A 20,466-nucleotide genomic window follows, 5' to 3' on the forward strand; every position below is an offset into this window, starting at 1 on the left:
ATGTCTGAGCTCCTCTTGTTTCACGGGGACCTTAGTCACAAGCCCAGTCACAGGCACTCATGTTCACATATGTTTCCACCAAATGGTGTGGCTGGCTGCTATTTTAAAACACCAGCTCATGGAGTCCTTTCCTTCCTGAATTTTCTGCTTTCCCTTCCCTGTCCCTGGTCTCTGTACATCCTTGCTTCACAAGAGGATTGCTGCACAGCAGAAAGCAGAAGCTGCCTCTGGGACATCCAGGCCTTTGCTTCCCAAAGCATAAATCCATGAGAAGAATGTGGGGAGTTTGCAGAGAAAGAGGAAGAACCACATTCTCAGCAAGAAGCAAGAGATCTCAGAAGATTCATGACTGGGAAAGGATTTCTTCCCAAACCCAAGGATTTCCCCAATCTCTTGGAGGGAGGAGGGCGATGAGAATTGCTCCTCCAGCAGAGGGGCCTGTCTGTTGCTTCCTGGCGCTGCCCCCAGGGAACCAGAAAGAGCCCAGAGCACTGGCTCCATGGGGCTCAGGACCATTGGCAGCCCCAGAAAAAAAGCCTTGACACGACTTCTGTTGGAAGGTGGCAGAAAGCAGTTTGAAGGGACCACGTAGACAGGGAAGTTCCTGGGGGGCTGGGGGGTGATCACCAGAGGGTCTTCCGCCTGATGTCTGGGCACTCTGGACTGTGCCCACACATGAGAGGCAGAAGAAAATCTGGAAGAGCCAAGGTGAAGTGTTTCTGCCAGGCCCACAGGATGAGCCATGGAGGCAGCTGTGAGCTGTAGGGCACAGGGACAGATTATCCGCTAAGCCAGCCAGGGGGTGGGCAAAGATCCCAACCATGGTGTCCTCAGAGAGGGCCTAGTTTGGTGAGCGTGCCAGCTCACTCTCAGTCTCCTTACCCTGCTGAATTTTTCTTCTGAGCCTGTTTCACTACCTGGTAAATATATGTTGGTTAATTTTTATCTTCTCCCCCAACTACCTGTGAAGACACTTTGTTTATTTCGCTCATCATTGTGCAGTAGTATCTGGCTCATGGAAGTTTCTGGACACTCTCTGAGAATAGGAGCTGAGTTTCTTCCTCTCTGTCACTTCAGGCCTGTGGCAGCCAGGTGGCCAACAAGATTAGGTGGGACTCTGCCTCATCCTCAGAGCTGGCTCCCTTGCCCAGCAGTTTGGTGGAAGAGATGGTGCATCTTATCATGAGAGCCTGAGTCCCAACTCCACTCCAGAGGAAGGCATGGAGACAGCAGCAGTATCAGAGAAAGACAAATGGCCAAGAGTATTCAAGTGCCAAGAGCAAGAGGTCAGCAGTGGAGAGGCTGCAGTCAGGCTCCCCTGTTGGTCCAGGCAGTTGATAGACCCCAGGAGCAGCCCCAAACAGTTCCCAGATGCAGGCGGGTGCTCTCACCCCTTGCTTGTAATTACCCTGTGATAGATGTTGGTGTTGCTGCTAAAGGTATCTGCATGCAGGCTTTATGGTCATTTTCCAACAGCCCGGCCCTTTTAAACTCTCTTGTGGGAGCAGGTTAAGATGATTATGCAGATAGATGGACCCTGCTGCAATATTACGCCAGCGGTGGAGATGTAGGCACTGCAAATGGGGCACAATTACCTCTGAGAGGAGGCTGCCACCACTAGTGTGAGACAGCAGGAACCTGCATAGGAACCCCGGGCTTTTGAGCATCACACACTCACACTTACACACATTCACTCTCACTCCAACCTCTCCAGTTAGTTGTCTGGCTACAGTCAGACTCTGTTCCCATGGATACATGAAATGTCAGCTACGTCTGTTGGGACACCAGGAAGGCACAGGTCTGCAGGGAGGAGAGGCAGCCGGGGCCCAAGGAAGACCTGCTCCCAAGCTTGCTTGGTGGGGATGGGGAGAATGAAGCCAGATGCAGCGGCAGGGCCCCCAAGAGTCACCTGAAGGAACTAGCACGCTCAAGTCAAGCCCTGGGTAAGGGTGAGGTCGACACAACCAGGGTTGATGCTGTAGTCCTGGTCACCTCCTAGAGAGGGCTGCATGGCTCTGCTTCCCTGCAGACAAAGGAAGGAGGAAGAAACACTAAAGTCCAGGGTTAATTCCACTAGATAAAAAGAAACTCCTTTTCCAGGTTCTAAGAGTGAGAGAAATGCCTCCCAATGAAGCACAATAACTAGCTTCTTAGGGATGATTCTCTTAACACCCTGCCATCAGTATAAGCCAATGGCTGAACACCAAGGTGGAACTCAACCAGGCCATTCTACTGGGGACGAAATGGGCAGCAGGGTAGGGAACAGGCTGCAACACAGGTGGAACGCAGACACCCCTGGGGATGAGTGGACAGCACAACCCTCCACAACCCTTCAGAAACAGCATCTTCTCCAGACTGCAGATGGTTGATAACTGTCATCTCTGAGAGGCGACAATATGCGAATATCCTGTGTGCCAGTGAAGGATGGAGCCCCACCCTCTGACATCCCCAAGCAGAGTGTGAATCACCCGTACAAAGCACCTGACTCATAAGAGGGGGTCAGAACAGTGACTGTTATTAACAGCAGAGGTCACAAGCCTGGCTGCCCGTGGCTCACCCAGAACTAAGACCACCATGAACAGGGTGGAGGCTCTGCTCTGCTGCGAGCCCGTGTCTGGGTCAGCCCAGGATTGAGCTGAGCTGAACCCCAGGGGGAAAGGCCATGGGGAGCTGGGGGACGAGGCAGGGAAGTGAGGACCAGGCTGGTGCTGTGTTTCCCACGTGGATTCCATCCCTGGGTCTGAGTACCAAAGCATAAGCCACGACCCGTACCTTCTAAAGCTAGTCATTAGAAGCAGGTAAGAGAGATGGATTCTTTGTATGTACAGGAAGCAGAAACCTAGCACCAACTCACATCACCACCTACTACGATCAGAAGCTCTTACTGGTCAAGTACCCACTAGTGCCAGGCCTGAGTAATCTATGTTCATCCTCTCCACTCCTCACTATAAGCCCGCAAGGGATATGTAATTACCCCCTTTTTACAGACAGGGATACCGAGGCTCTGACAAACAGTGTGACTTCTCCAGGGTCACCCAAGGAGGAAGGGTTCAGGCTTGGCACATCATTAGCAGAGCTGCCCAACAGACTCAAAGAATCAGCATCGGATGATCCAGTCTTTGGAGCCAAACACACATGGGCTCGAATCCAGTATGACTGCTTTCTTAACTGCGTGACCTTAGCTGAGTGACTTAACTGCTCTGAGCCTCCAGTTCTTCATCCATAAATTGGTGTTCATTGTGCCTGTCTCCAAGAGTCATTGTCAAGACTAATGAGACTGTGTGCAAAGTGCAGCCAGACAACAAACATGCCCACTAACGGGGAGACAGTATCACCCTCTGGGGGGTAAAGGCCGATTTGTCCCATGTACCACTGGATCCACTGCATCTTGAAAGACCTGGCACTGAATAAGTAGCTGTGGAATGAATGTGGCTTTCTCCCCCACTGAAAAGCAGCATATGCTCATAGAACACATGAGAAATGGAAACGCGTTTTTAAAATGTCACGCCTAAGTCCCACCTCCGAAAAAAATAATTGCTGTTCTGCTTTTTCTTTTAGGTAAATCGTTTGAGTCTTATGAATTCCTCAACTCCCAGTCAAGTTTTCTGCCGCTCAGATTTCAGCCAAAGACTCCCCAAACTGAGCCAGGGGCCGTCCTGACGCTCACGCGCCCTCCCGCGTGAGCCCATGTGAATTAGGACGGAAAGAAGGCTCCTTCTTCCTCAGCCCTGCCTGGTCTCCACTGATGACCATCCCTCGGCCCTGCTGCAGTCAAGACAGAAGACTCCTCCTCTCGGGAATGGTGGCCATTCAAGGTGGCCCAAGCTCTCAGGATTGGGGCTTTAGAGCTGCCACTGTGTGAAGAAAGTGGCCAATCAGATCCTTCAAAACAGAAGCCTTGGGTTGCGTAACCAGATCCCCTGAAGATGCTTCTTAGAAGTGGTCCTGGCCCCCAGCATGGTCAACACACACAGCCCTTCGTGACCTGGTCCCTGCCTGTCCCTCCCTGCTTCCTGTCATCTCCTTGGTGCTCCAGTCACCAGACATCTGAACAAGGTCCCAAACAATCAGCTTCCTTTTCGTGTTTATTCCCTCAGCAGAAAGGGTTCTTCTCCTGTTCATCTTCTAAGATCCCATTCAGGCATCATCTCTTCCAAGCCAGGAAGCTTCCCATAAGCCTCAAAGTTGGAGAGGTGGCCCTGTCCTGTGTCCCCTCACTCTCCTGCTTGCCTGCATCTCATGGTCACAGCCTGGTCACTTGTCAGGGCAGGAGCACCTGGAGGGCGTGGAATGGTGTTGGTGGCAGTTAGACAGTTCTGCCGCCTCTCAGTGGGCACAGGAAGCTCTCCAGCCCCAGGTCCTTAAAGACAGATCCATACCTCCCAGTATCCAGGATTGAGACTGGGAGAGTCAGGCTCCCTGAATGTCCAGGGCAGGAAGGGAGAGAGGACATAAAGTAAGGAAGGATAATGGGCGAGTTAATAATAGGATGCTGACTGGGACTTGCCCATGGGTCTGGGGTTGACTGCTTGGGCCCAAAAGACAATAAAGGAGCACCAACAACACCACACAGAGAAAGCTATTGACACGCAGAGCTAGCCAGCTCCCCACGGGACCACCACCAGTCAGCCTCCCCTTCTTCCCACCCTGTCCTACATCCAGGAGCCTCAGAGAGGGGGGTGGGAACTGCTGAGGCCCTTATATGTGAAGGAACAGAACCTTCTCCTCCAAGCCCAGGGGGAGAAAGACCTCCAGGATTTCATTCTTGGGGACAGGAATGCCTGCCAGAAGAGGAGACTGCCATCCTACCCTCTGCTAGATGCTGGCAGAATGCAGAAGTAAGAATCATGGGATTGGGGGCAGTCCTTGAAGGGCTTCAAATATGCCCCGTGGAATCCAAGGCCAGCATGAACATGGAAAGTGATGACTTATTTTTCCGGCATTGGCAGCAGATGCCTGTGCTTGCCAAGAGACCAGGGCTTAGAAGGCTAGGAGGAAGATGGGAGATTGCTGACCCCATCCTGGGTTTCCCAAATACTGAAGAGTACAGTAGAGGGCCTCAGGGCACCACACACATGAGCACAGAGGTTTAAAGACAGGGTCATGGGCTGCCTGGATGGCTGCCACCCAGATGAGGCCACACCTGCCCAGGCAAGGAGATAGAAGAGTGGACCTCTTGTGGCTGGAGAAGGAGGCTCTGCTGGCCTTTCCTGGGAGCATATCAGGGATGGAGGGGGCTAGGGTAATCTGGACACGGCTCCTGAGGAATTCAGACCACCTACACTGAGACCACCTCTGGAACAGGAGACCACCATGGGAGGTGCTGACATACAGCAAGGATGCGGAGTTTATGGATCTGAAGCAAACCTGTCCATCTCACTGATAGGAGATGAACGAAGCAGGGAGGTCTCATACCTCCCTCCCAAGAGATGGGAAACACGGGAGCAGGAAGGGTTGCAGATGAAAAGATCGTTCCTCCCTTCCACTCAAGGAGAGAGCTTTGACACAGCTCTGAGACTGATGTTTCAGACCAGGCCAGAGGAGGTTCTAACACCTGGAAGTGGCCAGAGGTCGTGTTACTCCCCATGACACCATAAGGCACAGAAAGAGAGATATAGCAGAGGAGGGGGTGGGAGAAAAAGAAAGCCATGGAATGACTCCACTCCAGAGAGCCGGGGTCCTTCACTGAACTGGTTGTAGGAGGCAGAAAGGGAGGGAGGGGAGAGGGGAATCACAGAAACAGAAGGGAAGAAGGAAAGGCGGATTTGACATTGGAAGCCAAGACCAGGAAGCTGGTACCTGGGCATCTCCATCCTGCCAGCCTTCTTACCCCTGCTGAAGCTAAACTTCTCAGAGACTGGACAAGGGCTCCTCTGATCCCTAGAAAGGGGGTCCTTATGTGCCAGGAAAGGGCCAGGGTGGTGTCCTCACCCACTAGCTCCACATGAGAATCATCAGGAGAGTCTTTTTAAAATATCTACCCCTGAAACCCTCTCCAGACCAGCCACCCCTGGCTTGAGGAATGGACTGAAAACTGATGGTTTTTAAAGCTCCCCAGGTGATTTTCATGTGCAGCCAGGAATGGGAACCAGTGAACAAGGCAGTTCTCAAAAAGTGATCTTTGGACCTTTAGTAGCATCACCTGGAAATTGATAGGAATGCAGATTTTCAGGCCCTGCCCCTTTCCCATGGAATCAAACACCGCAGAAAGAGGACCCAGTGATGTGCTGACAAGCACTCCAAGTGATTCTGAGCAGGTCAATGTTGAGATCCACTGTAGTAGAGTATATGTGGAGAGAGAGGCGGGGAGGGAGGAGGAGGTGGTGGAGGGGCTAAGGGGCAAGAAGAACACGGGGATGGAAGCAGTAAGACCCTCTCCAGCCAGCACCCAGGACCCTGACATCCCCTCTAGGCCATGGCCCTCCTCCCAGGCCTTCAGCTCCCACGAGGCACTGTGCACCCCCGCAGGACTCACTATAGCACAAAATGCTGTGCTCCCCAGAGCACAATCTATTCACTCACTCTTGGTTCCCCAGGCGTGTGGGGAGTGAGGGGAGCTGTTTGTGCTCCCATTAACCAGCCCTGATTAAATCAGCTGGACTCCTCAAAGGGCAGTGCCATGCAAATGGAAACTAATAATCATAATTTACTAATTGTCTCCAAGCTGGAGTCACTCTAATCGCCCGTGGACAAAAGAGAGTGGTTAAAAGTCTCCCCAGTTACAGGAACTGAGGCTATGTCCCTCCCCAGCTAGACGGGCTGCAGGAGGAAGGTGCAGGTGGCAGGGGCTTTGTGCGAAGGACCCAGGACGCAGAGCAGAGGGAAGTGTACAGGGAAGGGTGCAGCCTGGGAGGTGGGAAGAGGGCAGTGACAAGAGAACCCAGGGAACCAAGGCTGGGAATGGACTCACCCACACCCCTCAAACCTTCCCCTACGTCATCCGGCTTCATCCCGCCTTGCTGCTGCTGCTGGGAGTCACACAGAAGCTCTGGCTGTAGCGGTTGAAGTCCCAGCTTCATCTTTTATCAAGCAACCCCCTTCTGTACTGTCCCCTCCAAGAAGCCTTCCCAGGTTTCTGTGTGAGGAGATGGGTCGAGCACGCAGGTGTGGAGCTACACATTGGAAATAATCTGTTCCCGTGACCAGTGAGCCTGAACTCTATTTTACAGATGAGGAATCTGGGGCTCAGAGAGGTGCTATGACTCGGTCAAGGTCACACAGTAAAACTATTAAAGCCCAGGTTTGCAAACACAAGGCTCTTCCCAGATGCAGAGAATGTGATGGTCATTCAGTTGTGTCCGACTCTTTGCAACCCTATGGACTGTAGCAGGCTCCTCTGTGCGTGGAATTCTCTAGGGAAGAATACTGGAGTGGGTTGCCATTTTCTCGAACAGCAGAGCCAGAGAAGCAGGCAGGAAAAGCAGCTGATCTTTCTAAGCACTTTCTTCCCAAATGTCATCTTTCCAACTATTTTTAAGGTAATAAGTTGACAGGAGAGCTGTTTTGACTGTGGTGAAAAGTCATTAAAGAAAACAGTGTAAAAACAAGCCTGTAAGTCATAGAGCACAGGCAAACTGAGGGGTTGGCTCTTTCCACAGGCTCTCTCCCGCCAGCAGTAAACAGGCCCAGCCCTCCCCATCTGGGCCGCCCCCAGCTCCCTCCTGCCCTGTCTCAAGCCCTTCTCCTCTCTAGAAGCCCCCTAATCTCCTATTACCAGCTCCCAGACCCACTTATGTGAGACTTGACAGCTCCCTGTCTAGACGGCAGACTCCAAAAGTCTTAATTGCTCTTTCATCAACGGAGAAGGACTGCTGCTTCGTCAAGCAGCCAACCACTCAGCGAGTCCTTGTCGAGCTCCTGCAGGGTACCAGGCCGTGCAGGGGATTCAGAGACCAGAGACGGCTGAGGATTTGATGGATCATCCGGGGTCAGAGGAGGACAGCTGCCTGGGCTGGGCCTCACGCCAGATGTTCGGGCTCCAACAAAAGGGAGAGGCGAGTCATCCGCGAGCTCCACCAGCTCCCTGGAGAGGAAGAGCAGGGGGAGACACCCGGCTGCAAACAGCCTCCCCTTGCTGCTTTTCCACTACCTGATCTCAAGACAGCAAGCCCTGGGAGTGCTCCAGACTGAAGCCTGGGCACCACTCCCATAGGCAGGGATTCTGAGAATGTATTGTGTGCTGGGTGCATGCTCTGCGTGGGAAGACTGGATATGATGCACATGGTCCTTGACCAGGTAGACTCTATCCTCTAGTTGTAGCCAGAGAACCCATCCTGACTCTCATTCCTGCCCTGCCCCAGCGACAGGGTCTCTCTGACACCTCCCTGTGTAGGCTTCTGACCTATCCTCCCTGTGAGCCCACCCAAGGGGCCCTCTGCCCACAGTTCTCTGCTCTGGGTGCCAGAGATGCCTTTTCTCCCACCTTTTCTGCATTTGGCTGCCACCTCTGGCTTCATGAGCTATAGCTACGGCCGACTGATATTCCCACATCTCCTGGGAACAACTAAAGCTGGGGGCCCATAGGCGCCTGTGATGCTAGTCCCCAAAAGACAGTTCTGAGGGGCTCAGTGGCATCACAACGTCTCTCTGGTGTTCAGCACAGAAGAGAAGAGCCCTTCTTTGTCATCTTTCTGGAAAGAATGGCCCCCTGGGGGCAAGGATCTGGGTTGTCACAAACAGGATTGTCAAACCGAGAGCCATTTATTCTTCCCACAATCTCCTAAGTGCCTCTGTTTTTTTTTTTTTTTTCATCATCAATTGTGTGCAACATGCCAACCCCTCACTTCTGCCTCAGATCCCCCACTGCTACCCTCTACGGGAAGGAAACCGGGCTCAGATAAGGGAAGGACCTGTTCAGGGCGCCCAGCAAGTTGGGACATGCTGGAATCCAGCTTCCTCGCTCCAGGTCCAGGGTCCTGGGCACCCTGCCTGCCACAAGCTGCCTCTGCTGCTGCTCCCAGCTCCTCCAGGCAGGGAAAGGCATCAGCCCTGAAACCTTCCCCCCCCAGGGACCTCTAGGTGGATTAACTACCTGAGGCTATGCCTCGCTCTCTACCACTGCGGCAGCTGCAGTCAGAATGAAATAGAGCCACAGAAAAGCCAGCAGAGCCGCAGCCATAAACCATCTCTCTCTGCCAGGAACAGCCCGGTGCCTCTCAAAGGAGGGGAGACAATGATCTCTGGATATGGCAGCTAGAGTGGAAGAGGGGAGGGTGAGGGGTCATTTCTAGGTCCACACAGCAGGCACCCTGGGAGGTTGGAGGCCTAGCCCGAAGGGGAAAAAGGACGTTCTGCTAGACAGAGGCCAGGTGCTGTTCTACTGGGGCGGGTGGGGGGGCGTAGTCCTGCCTGCATGGGGACTGTATTTTCCCCATGACACTGGCCATATTTCTGTAGGAGAGCCCCATGGTGGCCTCGTAATGGAAAAGTTAGGGCTCTGCTGTGCTGATACGTCCATCAAATCTGCCCCTGGGGGAGACATCATGCCTTCCAGAGCAGAGAACAATGGACACCCAACTGCGGGGGTGTGTGTGTGTATATGTGAGCATTCTCCCAGACACTGTCAAAGGAAGAGATCAATTTAGAGAATTAGAGGCCAGCTCATTTTGCATGGCTTCTAGGAGGCATGTACAGTAAATAAGGATTCAAGAAAAGAAATGTTGCATCATTCAATTAATTTCAGCCTTGAATTGCAGTGGCTGGGTGGGGATGGGAGGGGGGGGGTCGAAGGGGAGTGTAATCAATACCAAGCATTCAGCTTGCTAACATGAAGCACATTTCATACAAAGCTGGACATTTTTCTCCTTGTCATACAGAATTATCTTAATTATTGTTTCAAGGAACAGCCTTATATAGCATCATCTAGTAGTCTGGGAGGCGGCTCGGAAACTCGTCACTGGAATAATTTATGATTTTTCTTTCTAACATCTTGGTCTTGTTTGATATGCTTGCCATTTCTCCCTGACAGGGAGGTCGATTAAATCACATTTATATTGTAAACGTATGCATTGCTTTTTACCCAAGGCGCTGGATGAAGAGATACAGGGGCCCCGAGGGAGGGAGAAGCCAATCCACTTTCATATTGCAAATTTCTGCTGTTCGGAAGAAATGAATGGTTGCCAGGGAGAACTGGGAATTACTTGAGGATGCAAAATGTTATTTTAGAATCCTTTTGAGAGGGCTTTTCTCCCTCCCCCACCTTCTCCAGAATTTTCACTTCTCTGGCTGCTAATGGAGGTCAGGACCAGTCTCTCTGCAAACGCCGGAGGAATGCACTTCACCGGCATTCTTCAGGGGATCCATCAGAGCCAAATTTGGTGCTGGCCAACCTGAAGCAGACTGCTTCTTGGCCTCCAAGGAGGGTGAGGGACACGTTTAGGAAAAAGGAGCTATTCACATTTTGCAGGAAGCCCTTCGTCCTCCTATCTGGGGCTACAGGGGCCCCTCTGGAAGCTGGTAGTTGGATTTGGTGGAGATTTTTTGTAAATAACAGAAAGTGCTCAAAATCAAGAGGGGAAAGGTCATTAGCAGGGACCAGGAAGAAGGGACGCGGCACCATCATTAACCTAACCGAACTAATTAGGAAACATTCAGGTTTTATAAATTATGCAAGACGCTCAATTTATACTTTTTCAAATTCCTACCATAACATAGATAATGAGGGAACATTTACAGTAACAGCGTAACCTAATCAAGAAACCCTTTCATTAGCATGAAATCTTCCAACACGGTGTTTGCGAGCACAACAAACGGAATTACAGATGTTGGGGGAGGTGGGGTAGGGTGATGGGGAAACTGCATGCAGGGAAGGTGGAAGGGGGCTGCTGATTTCACTTTTGGCTAGGCCTGAGGCTTTATGAAGCCTCACCACCCACCCCTAGCATGAAATAGATCTTCCCCAGGGCTCAGTCTTGCAAAAGATCCAGAGAGATCTATCTGGAATTCCCTGTGACTCCTCAGCAGCCTATCCTAGGTGTGAGTTAGCCAGTGGGTGATTATAACCACCTCTGTCTTGACCCTCTAACTCTGGAAGGATATAACCTGAGTGCATGGCAGACTGGCCCTTTCTCCAGGTGGAAATATCTGCCCATCCCCGAAGGTCATGAGATAGGCTCCTGTTGATGGTACTGTCCTCTGTAAATATTGGACAAACATTTTAAGTTCCAATCACAGTGGTGACTTTGCCTGATACTCCTGAGATCACTGCCAGTGGACAGATGGCAAGGAGCACAGTGCAGGCACCATCAGGGAAACCTCAGGACTCAAAGGATGTTACCTGAGATCAACAGAGCCAGTTCAACCTTTGCAGGAAGAACTCACTACCTCTGAGGGAAGTACCTTCCATGCTAATAGTAACAAAGCCTTTCAAAGGCTCTCCTAGGGAAATGGCAAAAAGCAGAAGCTTCCAGTGACCTCTACAATCGCAAATCCTCCTAGTAATGGGTTGAATGGTGGCTCCTGTATCAATCAGCTCAGGCTGCAGTCACAAAATAACACAGACTAGGTGACTTAAACAACAGAAGTTGATCCCTCACAGATAGGAGGCTGGGAAGTCCAGGATCAAGGTGCCAAGAAGATAGGTTTCATTCTGATAGGTTTCATCCTATGGCCTGTAGATATCAACTGTCTCACTGTCTGTGCACATGACCTCTTCTTTGTTTAGGTAAGAGAGGGAGGAAATGCTGGTGTGTCTTCTTATAAGGGCACAAATTCCATTATGAGAACCCCACTCTCAGACCTCATTTGGCCCTAATCCCCCTCCAAAGGCTCCATCTCCAAATAGCATCACTTTAGGGGTTAAGACTTTAGCATCGGGATTTGGGGAAACACAAATATCGGGGTCCACAAGTGTGTGCATGCTAAGTCAATAAGGTCATGTCTGACTCTTTACAACCCCAGGGACTGTAGCCCACCAGGCTCCTCTGTCCATGGGATTCTCCAGGCAAGAATACTGGAGTGGGTTGCCATGCCCTCCTCCACGGGGTCTTCCCGACCCAGGGATTGAACCCGAGTCTCTTATGTCTCCTACATCGGCAGCCAGGTTCTTGACCACTAGGCCATTTGGTCCATAATGCCCCTCAAATGGTATGTCCACCCAGGAAATGTGAGTGTAACCTTATTTGGATTAAAGGTCTTCCTGGATATAATAAGGGTCTTAATATATCACTCTCCTTCTAACCCTCCAGAGCCAGGGAGAACAGCCTTTTCCCTTTCCTACTTTCGGAAACCTGAAAGGGTATTTTACACTCACAGCTAGAGACCACTCATTCTTTCTACTCTTTCTTACATGACAGAATTGTACATGACCTCACTATTCTGGTAGCTGTCTTTTGAGCAAACCAAGGCACAAGCCATTAGGTGAATAGGAGTGTAATAGAGTGGAGCTGTCACGACACTTATTCCAGAACCATTCATGTATTCACTCCCATTCATTCCTGCATGTGTGCATTCAGTCATAGACCAGAAAGTTTTAAGTATCTCCTAAGCATGAGGGCCCATACTTGGAGCTAAGGATATGGTGGTGAAAAGACAGGGCCACTACTCTCAAGGAGTTTTCAGACTTGCTTGCACCCAACTCCTACCCACCCAGCCAGTACTCTGCTATGTGGGAAAGGACCCCTTGGGGGAAAGCCCTGACTTAGTTCTGAGTTCCTTGAGACCAAAGGGCCTTGTATGAGTTCGAGTCAAGGAGTCCCTGGTTCTGACCTTCATCTGTGTCTGGCTTCTGAACCCCTGGAGTGTAACATCACAATGGGGATATTTCAAATACCATCATGGAGATTACTTCTGCTATAGTTGTTCAGAGCATGAGCTTCAATTACCCAATCTTTGGTTTTCTGGAGCAGGGAAACCCAAGTCAGTGCAGGAAATGTTCTCCCCCATGATTACCCACATTTCTGTATTCCCTCCACTCATTTGCAAGCGGCAGACTATAAAATTCTGCCAGGAGAAAGCTGGGGTTGATGGGGTCCTGCTTTACCGTCATAGCCATGTGGGAAGGATGGTTCTCAGGCTTCTCCCCTCTGGTTTTACCACTTGCAAAGCAAAGAGAAAGGAGTGGATGTTTCCAAAATTACTGCCAAATGTTCCTCTGAAAACCTTAGGCTGACCCTGGCTGATAGTGAACTAGTCATTGGGTGACGATTTCATTAGATCTTGGTAGATGAACAGAAATCTCTGGTTTGAGGGTGGGGTGATGGTGACTGCAGTTTGGGCAAGCTCTCACAAAGATGTTCCCAAACCTCCAGGTGTTTGGCACCAGAACAGCACATGTGGATAAGTTAAATGTTTCTTATCCAGAGGTCACGGCCAAGACGGTGCCACTGAGAGACCGAGATAACTTTGTAAAGGCACTTATTGGAAGAAAAGCCCAGGTAATCCACACCCAACCCCAGTTCCCAGAGCCCACAGACCCAATGAGCAGAAAGAAACCTCTCTTACCGAGGAGGGAACTGTGGGCCCCAGAGGCTGAAGAAGGAAAGAGCTTAGAATTAACCAATTTGGGATTAGATGATTTTTGAGGCTAAATGGAATGATTCAAGCACAGCGCCTGTTCAGTGGAGTCAGCAGGACACAATCACCATCCTGTGTCAGAGCAAACAGAAGCCAGCAGAGGTGAAGCCCGGGACTCTGGGTCCTGAGCGGTCAGTGTAGAACCAGATATTCAGACTCCAATCTGTCACTTGTGCACACACCCCAGGAGCAGCCCCGTCCTCCACCAGGCTCCACTGAGCTGCAATATGCACCCAGCTCCGAAGGAGAGAAGTCATGCGGCCGCATCTGGAAGTCGTGTCTTAGAGATTTCATGACCATAAGTAAACATTCAAGGGGAAACATATGGTTTGATTACATCATTTTAGTACCTAAGATTTAGTAAAAGGAAGAGGTGAGGATATGGATGAAAGACAGTATCAGGAAAGAAAGAAAGAGAAGGGCAGAGCCACTGTCCGGGGAGAAAGAGAAACATCTTCACAGAAAGACGCTGCTGTCTGTGGCACCATATTAGATACAATTACCCTCTGGGCTCAGTTCCCATGAGGCCCCACTGGGGCACACATCCTGCTTCTGGAGCCCCATAAAAGCCTGGATCCTTCAATACACCCTTTTCAAGAGTTGCTCAAGCAGTCCTCTCTTCTTGGCAATTCAGTGGACCCATCTGATGGCATCGATCAGTGACCATCTCCCCAGCCAGCCCTGGTCAAGGCACAACTTTCATCCTGTCTTCTGCCCAGATGCACAGGAGCATCAACCCTCCAGCGGATAGCCCTGTCCTCCAGGCCTATGTCCAGACCCAGTCCAAAAGTCCTCTGCTGCAATGCTGTTTTGACAGTAACAACTAACTCCAGTCAAACCTCCCTAATGGGACTTCTCTGGTGGTCCAGTGCTGAAGAGTTCACTTTCCAAGGCAAGGAGTGTGGGTTCAATCCTGGTTGGGGAGCTAAGATTGCACATGTCTCATGGCCAGAAAACATAAAACAGAAGCGATATTGTAGTAAATTCAATAAAGACTTTAAGAATGGGCCACATTTCTGAAAAAAAAAAAAAGGAACTCCTACTTTAAAAAAAAGCAAACAAAAATTCCCCTGATGGTGAGATGCTACCTGTTGCGTGATGGTAGACATACTGTGTGCTACTGAATTTTTGTCACAGGCCAGGGATGCGAAGGCAAACAATGCTGAAGGTGGAACAGAGGGGCAAGCAGAGTTCACTGGGGGCCAGAAGAGGTGCCCAGGTAGGGGAGTCAAGGTGGCTTCCCAGAGGGGATGCCTCGGGGCTGGAATTTGATGGGATGTCCTCTTCCCTGGTGGCTCAGATGATAAAGCGTCTGCCTGCAATGCAGGATACCTGGGTTTGATCCCTGGGTTGGGAAGAGCCCCTGGAAAAGGAAATGGCAATCCACTCCAGTACTCTTGCCTGGAAAATCCCATGGACAGAGGAGCCTGGTAAGCTACAGTCCACAGGGTCGCAAAGAGTTGGACACAACTGAGAGACTTCACTTCACTTCCGCTTGGAGCAAGGGTGAGGAGAAGATGGGAAGGTCATTCCAGGTAACAGAAATGGCAGAAGGTAAGGGCACAGGATCATGAATGCACCTCGCTCGTTTGGAGGATGCTGATATTTCTCATTGACCTTAGACGGTCTCATCAACTATCAGCATGGCCACTAATACCTCTGGGGGAATTGGGTGGTGGGGAGAGGGAGGAAACACAGACATATTTCCTTTCAAATTTCCTGCTTTGTTCCTATCAATTAAAGGCCAATGATGTCGCCAGATGTTATTACTACATGATGAGATTTCCTAAGGATGGGTCTTTCTCTGAATTTCACAGATGAGGCTCACATGGCCCAGAAAGGTGAAGCAATTTACCTGAGGTCACCCAGCAAGATAATGAAATAGCCATAAGAAGGATCCATTTTGTGCTGACCCCAGACCCCTGGCATCTTCCACTAGACACTTCTCAGGGCAGCCAGCTGTGAACATCTTTTGATTCTCTCCCCCCGTGGACTCTATGGCAAGGCCTTCCAGGACCTGGCCTTTCATTATTTTTAATGCTGTTTGCATATGAGAGAGAGACAAGATACAGGCGGTCAGAAGGTAGGAAAGGACACCCGGTCAAATTGAAAGCCCTGGGGCCACAGTGCCCTTGTCTCCCCTCTCTATCTCTCCACCAAACTCCTCTGATTGTTAGGGAAATAATCGAGGCCACCATCTGACTCCCAGCTGAGGGGCTGAGGCTGGGTCAGGGAATCGATGGCCTCTCCTGGCAGTGATGGAAGGGCTGGAGGCAGCTGAGGTTAGAAATGCAGTTTCACGGAGGAGTTGAAGATGCGATGGGGGAGGGGACAAGGGGAAGAGAGAAGAGGACACTTCATGGCTGCAGGAGGAGGGAGGGGTTTGTGTGGAGAGCTTTTGAGGGCTGCTGGCAGGCTTCCACAGCCAAGCGTGGGGACCCAGGGGCCCGGGGGAATGTGAGCACTCTCTATTGGTTTCTAGACAGAGTTCCTTCTTAGAAGACCAGCTTTTCCCCATCTAAGTTTCCTTGCCCTGTAAGACTCAGTTCACCTCCCCCAGGAAGCCTTCTTGACCTCCCTTATGCGTGTTAGTCACTCGGTTATGTCCAACTCTGAAACCCCGTAGACATAACCAGCCTGGCTCCTCTGTCCATGGGCTTCTCCAGGCAAGAATACTGGAGTGTGTTGCCACTTCCTTCTCCAGGAGATCTTCCCAACCCAGGGATCAAACCTGGGTCTCCTGCATTGCAGGCAGATTCTTTCCTGTCTGAGCTACCAGGAAAACCCCGAGCTCCCTTGTGACTAAGCTATAAACCACTTCTATCTATCATCCCATATAATCCCTCTATCTCAGCACTTACGGTTTGGTACCAGGATTGTGCTGTGTGTGTGCGTGTGTGTGTGTGTGTGTGGTATGTTTCTACACGTGTGTATGTGTCAACATATGCAAGTGTTTGTGTGTGTGTATATGTTGTGTCTGTGTTTGTGTGTATATGTTTGTGTGTATGTGTATACTGAAAGTTAAATTCACTCAGTCGTGTCTGACTCTTTGCAACCCCATGGACTTTACAGTCCATGGAATTCTCCAGGCCAGAATACTGGAGTGGGTAGCTGTTCCCTTCTCCAAGGGATCTTCCCAACCCAGGGACCGAACCCGGGTCTCCCACATTGCAGACGGATTCTTTACCAGCTGAGCCACAAGGGAAGCCCGTGTATGTGTATATGTATACAGTAAAATCTCAACACGTGAATGCTGAATGAGTGAATGAATCAACTGAATAAATCAGCTAACAAATGGGCAGTCTTTTAGACACAACTTGGAGGATGGGACCTGCCTCACTGACTGTCTACCCCACTGGGATCCAACCTCCTGGAGGGTAGGGACTTGGTCTGGTTTGCACACCACTGGGAGCCCAGAGTCCAGAGCGAGATTTCTCGACCTCAGCACTACTGCCGCTGGGGGCAGACAGTTCTTTGTTGCAGGGGCCATCCTGTGCCCTGTAGAATAGGTAGCAGCATCTCTGGCCTCTACACACTAGATGCCAATAGCAGGCCTGACGTCCCAGTTGTGACAATCAAAATGCCCCCTGGGTGGCAAAGGAGCCGCCAGTTGAGAACCACGGGCCTAGAAGGATGCTCAGCACAGAGTCAGCACTAACTAGTACTGTTGTCTGACTAGCTGGCCTTTCTCAGCCTTACAGCTACCTCTGGCTTGCCCAGGGGACTGCCATCCGTGGGGCCCTGGCTCCAGGGTCAGGGCTGGAATGCGTGAAGAGTGTGAGGACAGGACTCCAGTCCCCGACCTGCAGGATCAGTGGGCAGCACTGCAACAGGATAGGCTGCACACTCCGGGCTTGCTGCTTTCTCCCTGCAGGGAAGAGCCGTCTTTGACATCCTCCCACCCCGGGCCTGGGATGTTACAGATGTCGCTTCCTGCCCCAACTGCTCAGCACCAATGGGCCTAACAGAAACTGGGTTCCAGCTCCTAAATAAAGAATGAATTATCCCTTGTGACCTCTCCATGGAGCCTGTTTATGCAACAGTGCTGGAGATACATCCCAGTTCCTGGATGAGCTCAGTTAAACCAGGCCAAATTTCTTGGCCTTTTTCCACAATGGCATCCTTCTGAGACCAAAAAAAAAAGTAAAACCTCCTGAATAGGTTTCTCAAATGCCTATGCCACGGTGGGTGGTAAGGACATGACCTGGAGATCTGCCATTAGTGGGAGAATTGTGATTGTGTGTGTTTGTGTCCCACCTACCTTAGAGGATTGAGACCAGAGGCTGGTGAGACAGCCAGGACAATGGCCCTTGAGTCTTAGCAGGAGGTGGGTGCAGGAAAACTATGACTTGGCTAAGACAGACATCTGCAGATATACAGGTAGAATAAAGTGGGCACATTTTGGAAATTGGACCACACACCAAGAAAAGTGGAGAACAAGGGAAGTCTAGAAGGCTAAGGGGCTTTCATACACAGTCCCTGTACCAACTGGCATCAGCATGCTGGGCATTTTTCTGGACCAAGAATATAAGGACAATAATGGTCATCATCATGGGGCTGAGGATGAAAGGACATTTGAGGACTCATTCAACTGAATCTGCTGGGTTTTTTCCACTGACTACACTGTTAGTGTTTCAAGGGCAGGAACAAGTGCCTTTGGTTCCACTGTCCTCCACAATGCCTTGCATATGGTGCAGAGTGCAATAGAAATTGGTTAAGATACCTGATGTACATTGACGTAGAAAAGTGGGCTTTCAAATAAAACAGTTTGGCCCATTTAGTTCTCTGGCTTTAGACCAGGTCTGCATGTGGGTTGCGGAAAGACAAGAACCAAGAGGCAGCTCTGACCATTCATCCATTCAACAAATAATCCTGAGAACTTCCAGGCCACCTCAGACCTGGCCATAAATATCCATGCTCTACAGAGCACTGAGGATCAATGATAATAAGACAGAGGGATTTCTTTCTCTTATGGAAAACCCAGAGCCCTAGGAATACAGGCACTATTTGGGAGAGAGGATGGATAGAAGAAGGGCCAGAAAGGTATCAACCTGGCTATTTAGTAACCATCCTTATGCACAGAATTGTTATATATGCTCATCTCTCTCACTTAGGTTCCCTAAAAGCCCTGAACTTCTTCTAACCCTGCCGGTTATGCTCACCATGGAGACCCACCTGCTGTCTTCTCCAGCCTCTGGTGGACTGACCTGCTCCCATCACAGGTTGCCCTTAGCCTAACCACGTGTATATCCAACCAGAAGTCCCCTGCTATGGCACTGGGGACTCATCAGTTACTACAATGACCCATGGAGAAGTGAGTCCCTGAGATGTCTTTAGCTGCAGAAGGGCCCACACCCAAAACTATATTCCCTCTATGGACAATCTGAATAGATCTATAACACATGAAGAGTTTGAATCAGTAATCTGAGGCTATTTTACAAAGAAAACCTCAGGCTCTGATACTTTCACTGCTGTATTCTAGCAAACATTCAAATAATTAATACCAACTCTTCGTAAATTCTTCCCAAAATATAAAAGAGAAGAGAATACTTCACAACTCATTTTTTAAAGCTGGTATTAACCTGATACCAGGCAAATGTATTACAAGAAAAGAAAATTACAGGTTAACATCTCTTATGAATATAGACACAATAATCCTCAACAAAATACTAGCAAAGTGAATCCAGAAGCATATAAAAACATATATCCTGAGACATATAAAAAGTAAGTTTTGACCAAGTAAGTTTTATCCCAGAGAGGCAAGGTTGGTTAACATTCAAAATCAATTGATCATCGTATCAATAAAATAAAAACGAAAATCACATGATTATCTCAGTAGATGCAGAGAAAGCATTTGATAAAATCCAGCAGCCTTTCATGATTAAAACAGTCAACAAACTAGAAATAAAAGGAAACTTCCTCAACCTGATAAAGGGCTCAACCCATGAAAAACCTATAGCTAACGTCATTCTTAATAGTGAAAGACTGTATGCCTTCTGCATAATCTCAGGAATAAGACAAGATTTCCACTCTCACCATCTGGATTGGAAAGAAAAGAGTAAAACTATTTATATTTGCAGATGAAATAGTCTTGTATCTTAAAAAATCCTAATGAATTTACTAAAAAGCTATTAAAACTAATAAGTTCTGCAAGGTTGCAGGATACCAGATCAATATACAAAAGTCAATTCTGCCTATCCTTAACAATGAACAATCCAAAAATGAAATTAAGAAAATAATTCCACTTGCAGTAGTATCAAAAAGCATAAAATACTTTGAAATAAATTTAACAGAAGAAGAACAAAACTTACACTGTAAAAGCTATAAAATATTGTTGAAAGAAATTAAGATAAATGGTGGGAAAATTCTATGTTCTTAATTTTGTTAAGATGGCAATTTCCTTCAAACTGATCTACAGATACTGTGTAATCCCAAGCAGAGTTGCAGATGACTTCTTTGTAGAGGTTGACAATTCCAAATTCATGTAGTAGAATTGCAGGAGATTTTTCAGCTTCCCATGTTGTGGAGTGGTAAAGAATTCACCTGCAATGCAGGAGATGTAGATGCAGTCTCAGTAGGGAAGATCCCATAGAGTAGGAAATGGCAACCCACTCCAGTATTCTTGCCTGAGGAAATCCTATGGACAGGAGAGCCTGGTGGGCTACAGTCCATGAAGTCACAAACAGTTGTATACAAGTGAGCACACACACACAGAGAACAGTTAGAATAATCTTGAAAAAGAAAAACTAAGCTGGAGGACACATATTTCTCAATTTCAAAGCTTACTACAAATGGAAAGTAATCAAGATAGTGTGGTATTGACACAAGGACAGCGATAAAATAGGAAAAGGAGTATGTCAAGGCTGTATATTGTCACCCTGCATATTTAACTTCTATGCAGAGTACATCATGAGAAACGCTGGGCTGGAAGAAGCACAAGCTGGAATCAAGATT

The sequence above is a fragment of the Bison bison genome, unplaced genomic scaffold (genome assembly GCF_000754665.1).
Source record: "Bison bison bison isolate TAMUID 2011002044 unplaced genomic scaffold, Bison_UMD1.0 scf7180017864029, whole genome shotgun sequence".
NCBI classification, from domain to species: Eukaryota; Metazoa; Chordata; class Mammalia; order Artiodactyla; family Bovidae; genus Bison; species Bison bison.